Consider the following 10,457-nt stretch of genomic DNA (forward strand, 5'->3'; position numbering starts at 1 on the left):
TATATATATATATACACACACACACACACACACATGTATTCTGCACAGACTTATTCACCCCAGGAGGATGGTCATGTATGATAGCAAGTTCATCCCTGTATTTGTTGATGGTGTTACAGCGCTTCCAAACTACTTTTATGTTGCCAATACATTGTCTTTCATTAGCAAAATATAATAGAATCAGCGTTAGGTCGACGATAGAGACTTTATCAGGCACATTTTTCAGCAGAAATCACGCGCCTTTTCCAGTGACGAGCAGACTTATTCACCCCAGGAGGATGGTCATGTATGATAGCAAGTTCATCCCTGTATTTGTTGATGGTGTTACAGCGCTTCCAAACTACTTTTATGTTGCCAATACACTGTCTTTCATTAGCAAAATATAATAGAATCAGCGTTAGGTCGACGATAGAGACTTTATCAGGCACATTTTTCAGCAGAAATCACGCGCCTTTTCCAGTGACGAGCCCGTTCAGGGCTGTCATAAATATTGATGCTTGTTTAGTGTGCATTCTCCGCATATTAGACGCTGAGGGACCTGAGCCACTCTTGATCATTAAAATCCATTTGAAATGCTCCTGAAAGGATGACACTGGGCTTCACGGCGTCTCTGATCATCGCATGAAATTAAGGATTAAAATGGCTCGCCAGAAACAAAGTAATCACCGATACCGATGTCGCCATACGTGTCCAACCCCTTTCTTTCTCAACTTAGCAAATGGAGAGCATTAATGAACATTTTGCTCAGAGCTACGCGGAGGACATTCCGACTGGGGCTGTTAGTGTCACTCATTTATTCAGAGTTAAGTGGATGTCCTTGTGGCTAATGAGCAATAATCAACAGTGACTCCTCTTTTTATTCCAACGCTTCCAGCAATGTTAAAAACGGGAGCCCATTTTCCGCTGATACACAAGAGGGTTAGCAGCAACTGCTACCGAGCTAGAAACATCAGATTAAATTCAATTTACATGGCTGCAACAATAATAATAATAATAATAATAATGCCTACCCACATAGCATTAAAAACATAACTTGTTAACATTTTAATTACATGTAATAAATAGATAAATAAAGAAATGAGAAGAAAGCAAGAAATGGCCATTTCTAACCATTGATTTAAGCAATTATTTTCATTACATTTAACAACAGTTATGAGCAATTCTTGAAGCTTTCAGCAGTTTAATTTGCACCTTGCTCCCAAAAAATTGGTGCCACTGCAAACACTAAAAGTTTTACAAACGGACTTGCGCATATATATATATATATATATTCACACAGAGATAATACTTTGTGTATATATTGGGGGGATTGAGTAGGTTGAGTGGGATAATATCATCAATGTGCATGAATACATGCATAACCTGTCCTTTTCAGTACCATAGAACTGCAGCATCTGTGGGAAATTCAGCACCATTGACACTCTCCAAATAAATGGCAATTCAGTCTATTAGCCACCACTAACGCATTATATCTCCAAGTACCATTCTCCCTCTACATCAATGACAGAGCTACATAGCTGTACCACTCACTGTGAGGAATGCTTTGTTAAATACCAATTTGGATGGGTGAAAGCGATGAAACACAGTGGAATCAAAGGCAAATCTAATCTATCTTTCTGACTCGCCATTGATGCAGAGAGGGAGGACAGACAGGGCTAACCCTTTTAGAGAAAACCAGCCAATGGAGTCATCAGCAGCATTCTGCATGAATGGACAGGGCCGGAGGAGGACATGAAGACTGGAGTGGGCTGCCGAAGGGGCCAGAGTCAGGCTATGAAAGAGAGGACCAGCCCTGTGCCGTGCCCCTGTCCACCCCTCTCTGTCAGTGTGCTCTGTGGCGGCGATGTCCCACCACACCCCATCCCTGCACCGAGCAGGACAAATGTCAGCGCTATTGTAGCCCTGCAGAAGCTTTGAAGAGCCCTGTTCTTTGTGGAGGTCACTAATCCTTTTATGAGGCACTGCTGATTGTTAGCTTGGCAAACACACACATATGCACAGCTCAGAGCTTTCTCTCACTATCTCACGCAGCAGAGTGTGTAGAATTTTTCTTTTCCTCGGACATGGCTGACATGTTTAGATGACCTGTAAGGCTATAGTGGAAAACACTGAAAGCATAGAGGACACATGTTCCACACTGTCACTGTGCATGAGGTTACAGGCCATCTGAACACTTCTGCTGCCTCAAAGAAGAGATAACCACATTTACACCCCTAAATCTTGTTTTACACACACAAATACAAAAATACACCAGCCTCCAGTGTCTGGTCCGCTAAAGCCAGGATTAGTTTTGTGATGAAAAACATTTTCAAAATCCGCAGGAAATCCATCAAAACATTTTCAGAACCTTTGAGTAATTCGTACCTCACTGAAATTTACCAAGGTCTTGATGTTTAGCGTTCACCGTCTAAGCTGAGCAGTGAAGGCATGTCGGATGTAGAAAATGTGATTGGGATACTATAGGGAAAGAAAACAGCACGCAAATGCGCCGAGATGAAGGTGCAGTGGGGCATTTGTCAGTTGATTCTTTCTCTGGCAGGTCTGAGGACAAAAGAACGAGAGAGTGACACTCTGTAGGACAGGAGGCGGGGCTGTGGAGAGCGCTAATTTCATGCCCTTTGTTGACAGAGGTTAGAGAGAGGAATTCTTTCTTCCATCTGAAAGACAACAAGTGGGGCAGAGGGTTATGGGTGTAAAAGGAAGAGGATGGAGAAAAAAAGTGAGAGAAAAAGACAGAAAGGTGGTGGGAGCCTTTGCCGTTCAGCCATCTGAAAGATTGTGCCTTTCTCAGCCTCCTCAGCCATTATGGCCGAGTTACAGGGCAATTATGGAAATGTTTCTTTGAAGCAGAGTACTGCACTTTTCTCTCTCCTCCCCCCAACCAAGAGAAGTCTCCATCCCTCTCTCGTCGCCTCTGCCCGGGCATGGCTCTGTCTCCCCCTGCATTTGCTCCCCTTTCTCCATCGCATGAAAAAAGGGCTGCCTTGGTGAATGTGATCTGAATGGAGTGACTGAACTGTAAAGGTTAAACTACAAAGGGATCACGCCAGTGCCAGGCTTGAAAAATCAACTTTTTTTATGACTGCTGAAAGGGTTCTTTTAAAAGATGATTTACTAGATACATAACATGAGATGTAATTTTTTTTTTATCAGTAAAGGAATATTCTTATTCTTATAATAGTGTTCAGTATAAATTAAACTCAATTGATAGCATTTGTGGCATAAAATGTTAATTACTAAAAAAAAGTGATTCAGCTTGCCTCTTGTTTTTCTTTGAAAGAGGCAAAAAGTGTGGTTACACTGAGCAACTGTGAATTAAAGTGAATGGGGCCAACTTTTGGAGGATCTAAAAGCAGAAATGTATAGCTTATAATTTTATAAAAAACACTTAAATTAATTTTTCTTTTAAGACTTGTGTATAATTTTAAAATCATAACTTTTATAGTTGTTTTAAGGTTTATGGTGCTGCTTTCTCATGGCTACAATTCTGTCAAATTTGATATAACTGCACAGAAAAGGTTAGAAAGCATTTTTTCCACACTAAAACCCTCTTAATACACATTGCTTCCATATTGGGCTATACTATTGAAACAGAGTATTTTAGTGTTTACAGACCCCCTTTCACTTTCACATTAAGTGCTTCAGTGTAACCCACAAGAAAAAGTGAGACAAATCAAAACATGTTTTTATGGCAATCAACAATATGCCACAAGTGTTGTCAACTGAGCTTAAGTTTGAATTGAACTCAGAATATTCCTTTAACAACATAACCTTTTGATACAAATCTGAAATACTAAGGTGAGAATGGATCTTTTTTTCCATTGAAAGGAGAGAGAGACAGAAAGAAAGAGAGAGAGAAATCACCTGCTTTCCCCTTGTACATCCGTCAGCAGTGTAGTACAGAATTTCTCCCGAAAGTGTGAACTCATAAGAGTTAAACTCAGCTCCTGTGCCCCTGTGAAAGCTATGACATCATGCCTGAGACAGGAGTATCACCAGCACATCCATCTGACCTGTTCTACAGATTCTGGACCACTTCCTTATCAATGCCGTGGGGTCAAAATCAACTCTGCAAATCAAACAGCATGAGTCACATTCTGTGAATTCCACTCAAGCCTTGTCTTGACAACAGATATATGGCTAATGTTTTCCCTATATAATTATAGATCATATATTTACCAGCTCAGGTATTGATCGTGAGAGTGGCTAAGGGCTTCTTTGGATTGGCTGTGGTGGAAGGAAAGACTTCATAAATTCTTCTTTTCTCGGAGCTCTGTCAAACAAGTTGTGCCGTGTGTTTCATATGAATACATTAGCAGAGCTCGGCTGATTGATTGGGAGAGCTGGGAAAGAGAACACACCAATGAACTTGCTCTCTCAACAAGATTAATAGGGTTTATTAAATACTCTTGTGTCCCATTTCATAATGCAGATGCAACGGGAAGCCAAACAATTCGGCTGCGGCTCGTACTCCACTGTGCTTTTATCTGTGTTACAATTGGATGGCATGTCCGTGAGAGAAAGTAAAGTTCATTTTCAGTTCGACAAAAGCAATATTTTGTAACATTTAAAACCTCACACTGAAATCGCACTGTTTCTTGATTATAACTGTAAACATGTTTTGTGACAATATCAGTGGAAAAGGGAGTTCACCAGGACAAAAATGTGTGATATAAACATGAGTGTGTGTGCATGTGTGTGTTAAAGGCTGTCAAATGAACAGCAAAGAGCACTCCATTCTTCCTCACTTCTCTTTGTGCTTACATATAAACTTCTTGTCACCATGACATCTCTCTCCTTAATAATGCTATTGCCATGCAAATGAGAGAGGATGTGTTTGTGTGAGCGTGTCTTCCAAATACGGGTGAGAGAGGACCTCTATTGGACCAGGGACAAAGGTTTTTTTTTTTTCTTTGCTGGGCACAATAAGTTCAGGAATGTGTGTGTGTGTGTGTGTGTGTGTGTGTGTGTGTGTGTGTGTGTGCGTGTTGTCTGTGCTTGTGCATTCTACGCAAACTAATTCTTTTCTGGAATTATTTTCGTCCCCCTTTTCCTGGATAGACAGGAAGTAGGAAGTAGGGGGCTCCAGGGAGTCAAAAAAAAGAAGCCCATGGTCGACCAATCCAGTCAGGCCCAAACACACACCCTTCCACCCCTTGCCAAGTGTGTGCACACACTTTTTAAAGTGTAGGCAAGCAGAGCCGCCTCCTCTGTTGTAATGCTAAATCAGCATCACTCACTGGAACTGTAAGCTCTTTCACACAGACGCACACACACGGTTTCTTCCCTTCTCTGCGTTTCCTATCGCACAAAAGCTTGTGTATTTTTGAAAGACTGCAGAGATGGCCTCTCAGCGGGATGCGGGACTAAACAACAGCAGGGAGAGCGTGACATCCAGAAGCATAACAACCGAAGGACAAGGCTCTCAAGGAAAAGTTGATTTATCTGTGTGTTTTCAGGCAGACAGGCAGTTTTATTTGTTTCTGATGTAAGTGTCTGTAATCTGCTTTACGACTAAATAATTCTCGCCGTCCAGAAGATGAGAAGAAGGACTGATAGTGTCCTTCCTGTGCGAGAGAGCTGCGCAAGCATGTCGAATGCCATTTCACCAGCAGCGGAGAGACGAATAATTAGCGCTAATAGTGTATATAGCATGGAAAAATCCCCAGAGCTTTATTTGGATCTATTTCTGTGGCTCTCTCTCCGAATCCACACCGTTTGCTAATGAAATATACATTGAGTGAACTCTGACCTTTCCTGTGGGGCTGAAGGTCATCTGGCTCTTTTACATACACAGATGAGCTCGTCTTCCGGAAATGATAAGAATAACAGCGGGGACATGCGCGGGGCAGAGAGTTAAAACAACAGCTGAGATGACAATTAATTGGCTGAAAGGCATGTAACTCTCATCCATTTCGCCTGGTCTGGTCTTCTCTTCTCTGTCTCTCTCATCTCATAACAGACTACACACACACACACACACACACACATACACACACAAACACACACACACACACACACACACACACACAAACACACACACATACCACTGACACCTATCAAATGTATCTCTGTATCTCTCGGCAGGCCATCCCAGAAGTTTGTAATTGCTCAGAGTGGCATTCTGATATGAGTTACACAAAGCCAAACAAAGATTGTGAATGGAGAAATAAATATTTAAGAAATCAATTACAAACATATGCAACCCAACCACAGTTCTGGCAAATCTGAGCTCGCTGCATTCCTGACTCTGCTAACAACTGCTAACTGCACTCTGGAGCCTGCTGGATCCTGCGAGAACTATGAATAGAGACAGAGACATTAAAGGTATTCCTCTGTGTTTCTCTTTGTTTTGAAGAACACTTTCTTCCGATTGATTCCACGGCCAAATCTTATACTATTAGAGGTTTGGGCATTAGTAAGCATAGTAACTTTTTATAATAAAGAAACAAAATTGGGAGTAGTGTAATTAGTGTATCTTTTAGAGGAAATAATTAGTTACTGTTAGAAAATAGCTATGTAGATTAAGTAGTGGTAGTTCTCTTTCCACTTTTACAATAAAAAAATAAAAACTCATAGCACTCATTTAGACAGACAGAAGAGTGCTTACAAGAGCTAAAGATAGACAACCATTATCTGGAATTATTTATATTATATATTTGGCATTTATTTAAATTAACATTATGTCACAAATGCTGTTTTGTTTAACTTGTACTGATGGGATATTTCTTTATTAGTACTTGCTGTCAGATCAAAAAACATACAAATATGTTTATGAATAATGTGAAGCATTATATAGGTTGTAATAATAATAAAAAACATGAGGCTTGTTAAATAAGATGTATAATATGCTACATACAGTATAGACATCTTATTGCATCTGTTCCTCTTAAAGCTAATGTTCAGTCTGTGTATGTGTGGGCATGTTTAACAGTCCACCAAAGACCGATTCATTATTTTTTGCCGTGTTTGATCTTGTGAGTTTAAAATTTGCTAATGTCTGCCTGGCAGACTCAGAGAAGCATTTGGTGGCAGGTGTGAAACGAGTGTGTATTTATGTTTGTGTGTGTGTGTGTGTGTGTGTGTACAAGTCATACAGGTTCTTTCTCCAATCCTATCAACACTTAGTGGGCACACGGCTGGCACACAGCTGGTCATTTGCTCAAACACGCACAGGCACGCACGACAAGCTTTGTAAAAGAATATGATCTAACCAGTTAAGATGAGGGGGAAAAATCGTTACAAGAAACGTGGGCTTAAGGCGAGGAAATAACACACAGCCAGACAGAGCAGATCTATCAGTGATAGACAGGTGCTCAGTCATCAGAGAAACACACACACACACTCAAATGTAATGGAAAGCTCTCATTAAGAGCTGCTAACCACACCCCGTCTCTCCTCTCTTTCTCAGACTATTCTAAGCTCTCCACAAGTGGTCGAACCAAACCAGACATCACTGTCTATCCACACCATCTATATCAGGCTACTTACAATGAGCTGCTTTACACGAGCCATTTAACCAGGGCAGCAGACACACACACACACAAACACACACACATACCACTGACACCTATCAAATGTATCTCAGGGTTCATCGGCAGGCCATCCCAGAAGTTTGTAATTGCTCAGAGTGGCATTCTGATATGAGTTACACAAAGCCAAACAAAGATTGTGAATGGAGAAATAAATATTTAAGAAATCAATTACAAACATATGCAACCCAACCACAGTTCTGGCAAATCTGAGCTCGCTGCATTCCTGACTCTGCTAACAACTGCTAACTGCACTCTGGAGCCTGCTGGATCCTGCGAGAACTATGAATAGAGACAGAGACATTAAAGGTATTCCTCTGTGTTTCTCTTTGTTTTGAAGAACACTTTCTTCCGATTGATTCCACGGCCAAATCTTATACTATTAGAGGTTTGGGCATTAGTAAGCATAGTAACTTTTTATAATAAAGAAACAAAATTGGGAGTAGTGTAATTAGTGTATCTTTTAGAGGAAATAATTAGTTACTGTTAGAAAATAGCTATGTAGATTAAGTAGTGGTAGTTCTCTTTCCACTTTTACAATAAAAAAATAAAAACTCATAGCACTCATTTAGACAGACAGAAGAGTGCTTACAAGAGCTAAAGATAGACAACCATTATCTGGAATTATTTATATTATATATTTGGCATTTATTTAAATTAACATTATGTCACAAATGCTGTTTTGTTTAACTTGTACTGATGGGATATTTCTTTATTAGTACTTGCTGTCAGATCAAAAAACATACAAATATGTTTATGAATAATGTGAAGCATTATATAGGTTGTAATAATAATAAAAAACATGAGGCTTGTTAAATAAGATGTATAATATGCTACATACAGTATAGACATCTTATTGCATCTGTTCCTCTTAAAGCTAATGTTCAGTCTGTGTATGTGTGGGCATGTTTAACAGTCCACCAAAGACCGATTCATTATTTTTTGCCGTGTTTGATCTTGTGAGTTTAAAATTTGCTAATGTCTGCCTGGCAGACTCAGAGAAGCATTTGGTGGCAGGTGTGAAACGAGTGTGTATTTATGTTTGTGTGTGTGTGTGTGTGTGTGTGTACAAGTCATACAGGTTCTTTCTCCAATCCTATCAACACTTAGTGGGCACACGGCTGGCACACAGCTGGTCATTTGCTCAAACACGCACAGGCACGCACGACAAGCTTTGTAAAAGAATATGATCTAACCAGTTAAGATGAGGGGGAAAAATCGTTACAAGAAACGTGGGCTTAAGGCGAGGAAATAACACACAGCCAGACAGAGCAGATCTATCAGTGATAGACAGGTGCTCAGTCATCAGAGAAACACACACACACACTCAAATGTAATGGAAAGCTCTCATTAAGAGCTGCTAACCACACCCCGTCTCTCCTCTCTTTCTCAGACTATTCTAAGCTCTCCACAAGTGGTCGAACCAAACCAGACATCACTGTCTATCCACACCATCTATATCAGGCTACTTACAATGAGCTGCTTTACACGAGCCATTTAACCAGGGCAGCAGAAGTGCCTGTGTTATTTTGGGCTTGTTGACTTTTGATATAATAAGGTTCATATACTGTTTCCTTGTCTTAATAAATTTTAGACTAAGTTTAATAGCATATACTAACTAGTTTAACAAGTTTAAGAGCAAGCTTTTATAACAACAATGATGTTATACAACATAAAGAGGTACTATAACGTGTCACCAGATCTACTTTTCAGGAAATTAATGGTTGTCCAATCATGAAATAAAACCCCTATGGATTCTGAAAAATAGTTCTCTGAATACTGGGAAAAAACAACCTAAACTGGTTACTGGTCTTAGTTGGTTTAAATGGTCTTTGCTAGTTAAATATGGACTCCCAGCCAGACTAAGCTGGTGTTCTGCTGGGTGGCCAGCTGAAACGTGTCCAAATCCCCCGAAAAACATCCAACAGACTAGCTTGACCAGGTTGGGAGAACAGCAAACCCGTTTAGGCTGGTTTAAGATGTCCTTTTTTCCATCAAGGCGTCTCCTGTTAATGTCACATGGATCAGAAAAGCGTGTCTAACACTGTTGGCATTTGTACATTCAAGCTCTACATGACTAATTAATTCACCCAGGAGTGAAATAATGGTCTAATGCCATGAATTATTGACCGTTTGCAAGAGAAATGTGTAGCATATTTGTAAAAGATTTATTCTATTATTAATACGCAAAGCCCAGTATACGTAGAGCCCTGATGCAAGTACTAATTTAATGTGTACCTGTGGAAATGGCCACAGTTTCTCGCTCACTGGCTCATGAGATGCAGGAATACTCATGTTACCTATACAACGTCCAGTGAGAAATCTAGTGAGGTCATCTGTCCCGCAAACCTCTGTTACGCAGACAGGGAACCTGAGCACATCATGCTGCAGTCAGACAGCACAGAAACCTGAAGACCAGGCTGGTGTCTGCTTACTAACACTCATGAGCAGACAGCAGCGGGCACACAATCAGAATGGCTACATGACCGATTTGTGAAGTCACAGGAAAAGGAATATTGAGTCAGGGTAACAGAAATAGACATATTCTCAAGAAGTCCTCCCCAAACTCCCAATGACAGCCTACTGTCTGCAATGTGTACGTTTTTGTCTCTGTGCCCATCACGTCATCTGTGGCAGGGGTTTTCGAAATTGGGTTCGCATAGGCCTGTGGAAAATTTAACAGTTGAGGGGGGGAAAAAATCAGTATTATATTATTCAATTCTATCAAGGTTTATACACTTAGTCATTGTCTTAGTCTTCCCTAGTAGACCTAGTTAGTTCACCTGTGTCTTATTAATTATCCTCATTTGCCTTTCTACTTAAGTTCAAGTCTGTTCAGTTTGTCTTTGTCCGGTCTCATCGATGTGTACGTGTGTCACCAGCCTTCCCCTGTGTTTGGATTACCTTGTGTGAATTAATTAAAGA

Source organism: Sinocyclocheilus grahami, unplaced genomic scaffold (genome assembly GCF_001515645.1).
Source record: "Sinocyclocheilus grahami isolate Dianchi unplaced genomic scaffold, SAMN03320097.WGS_v1.1 scaffold922.1, whole genome shotgun sequence".
In the NCBI taxonomy this organism is placed as follows: domain Eukaryota; kingdom Metazoa; phylum Chordata; class Actinopteri; order Cypriniformes; family Cyprinidae; genus Sinocyclocheilus; species Sinocyclocheilus grahami.